Genomic DNA, 2,325 nt, shown 5'->3' with positions numbered 1-2,325 from the left:
ATATATATATATATATATACGCACATAAATACACATGTATCTATTTGTATATATGGATGTTCCCACACACATATATACATACAAGTATACATATATATATCTTTTATCTTTTTTATGTGTGTGTGTGTGTGTGTGTGTGCGCGCGTGTGTGTGCGCGCGTGTGTGTGTGTACATATGCATCTACAAGGATACAGAAAGAAAGAGAGAGAGACAGAGAGAGAGAGAGAGAGAGAGAGGAAAAGGAGAGGAATGATAATATAATAATTTTATATGGAATTGCTTTGTTCTTCAGATATAGAAAACCTTGGAATTCGATGCCGGGTGAATGGAGTACCAAAGCAGAATGGTAATACTTCAATGCTTGTACACAGTGTGGAGAAACTTATTGTCTTCATATCTCGGTTGGTGTTTAGTCTTGGAATATTCTTTTGCAGTGCAATTGTCCTTTGATTGCTGTCTATATTTTTCATATAATTTTTCTTCTATTAAGTTGTAATTATTTGTGGAAGGTTCTTCTGCTATTTCTATAATTTACTTTCTTTAATTTGCTTTTATTTATCTATCTTATCTTTTAAAATGTTATGCTTTCTCTTGCTCTGGAAGATGAGGAGATCATTACGAGCGGTTTCCATTTTTGTTATGTTGTATACATAATAGAATGTCTATACGAGGCAGTGCTGGAAAGCTCCTGGCTTTGGGTGAAAAAAAATACAGGAGGATCAGTTAATTATGATTTTATTCAACATTGTTATGTCTCAATACAGAATTATCAACTTACTTGAATGCCACTTGAATGCCAACCAACCTGTCTGCAGCTAACCCATAATGGAGTGAATATGTGAGCAATATATACTCAAAAATACATGCTAATTAAAGCAGAACCCAAAAATTCATGTTCAAAACAAAGCAATATACCAATTAGAAAAACTATTATTTGTACAAATTAACAAAATACAAATACATTTACTAAACAAGGCAAAGTCACCAGACTCAGTTGAATACTGAGTCAGAACAGAACTGAATGAGAGTAATATAACAAACAGATCCACACAATTATTGCAGCGGTCTTTCTAAGATCTGTAAAAGAACTTGGAATGTTGGGCCTCCAACCAGGCCTTTCGTGATGCCCTTAAAGGCAGAAACTTTGCAGTCCCCACTCTTGTATTATTAGAAATATAACATACTGTTATACATATGTTGTCATGAGTATGACAGATGCAGGAGTGACTGTATGGTTAAGAAGCCTGCATCTTAACTATGTAGTCTTGTGTTCAGTTCCACTGTGTGGCACCTTGGGCAAGTGTCTTCTTCTATAGCCCCAGGTCAACCAAAGCTTTGTGAGTGAGTTTGGTAGATGGAAACTGAAAGAAGCCCATTGTATGTGTGTGTGTGTGTGTGTGTGTGTGTGTGTGCATGTGCATATTTGAGTGTGTGTGTGTTTGTCCTCCACCTCCACTTGACAACCCGCGTTGGTTTCTTTATGTCCCTGCACTTTAGACGTTTGGCAAAAGACATTAGCAGAATAAGTGTCAGGTTTAACATCCTGGGATTGATTTGTTTGACCAAATCCATCAAGGTGGTGCTCCAGCATGGCCACAGTCAAATGATGATAACAAGTAAAAGCTAAAAGATAAAGTACACACATAATATAACAACATATCCATGTCAGACCTGGATTGTTGTTCCAACAAGTCACACTCGATTCTGTGTGCGACTTGATGGCATGTACCATTCTTTCTCAAATTGTTTTAGGGCCCGTGTAGTCGTGAGCAGACATGGACATCTTCCCACTCTTCTAACCTCTTAACTCAGCAGGACACATCTATAATTACACTGATAGTATACATGTAATTGTACATCTGATAAAATATAATGCTGTCTATGTATGTATGTATGTATGTATGTATGTATGTATGTATGTATGTATCTCTCTGTCTGTCTGCTTGTCTATCTCTGTATCTCTGTATCTCTGTATCTATCTCTATCTGTCTATCTCTATCTCTCTCTCTCTCTCTCTATCTCTCTATCTATCTATCTATCTATCTATCTATCTATCTATCTATGTCGAACAACTGCTATCGCGTGTGGGACGAGTCGGTCTATCAGCCGAGTCTATCGTGAATATTGTCGCGCCTCCTTCCTTTAAACGGGAAGGAAGAGCTATTTTCATCGTACTTGTGGCTATGACGAAAGAATGTGTATGGTGGACGCGTCTGAAAGGTCTAGAGACAAAGACTTTCCTCTCTGGGCAATCTCTCATCAACTTCTTCAAGTATCACCTGAAGAGGAAGTTGAGAGTAGAAAGGGAAGTCTTGTCTAGTGAAT

At 37.5% G+C, this 2,325-nt stretch overlaps 1 long non-coding RNA gene across 1 annotated transcript in view; it reads left to right on the top strand.

Moving 5' to 3' along the window:
- Positions 1 to 291: 291 nt before the first annotated feature.
- LOC106875706 (uncharacterized) overlaps positions 292 to 2,325 on the top strand; it is a 30,156-nt gene continuing 28,122 nt past the window's right edge. Inside the window, exon 1 of the long non-coding RNA XR_001410152.2 lies at positions 292 to 401. This is a non-coding gene — a long non-coding RNA (uncharacterized LOC106875706). The remainder of the gene's footprint in view (positions 402 to 2,325) is intronic.

The sequence above is a fragment of the Octopus bimaculoides genome, chromosome 22, assembly GCF_001194135.2.
Source record: "Octopus bimaculoides isolate UCB-OBI-ISO-001 chromosome 22, ASM119413v2, whole genome shotgun sequence".
Taxonomy (NCBI): Eukaryota; Metazoa; Mollusca; class Cephalopoda; order Octopoda; family Octopodidae; genus Octopus; species Octopus bimaculoides.
This window is presented reverse-complemented; position numbering and strand designations above follow the sequence as displayed.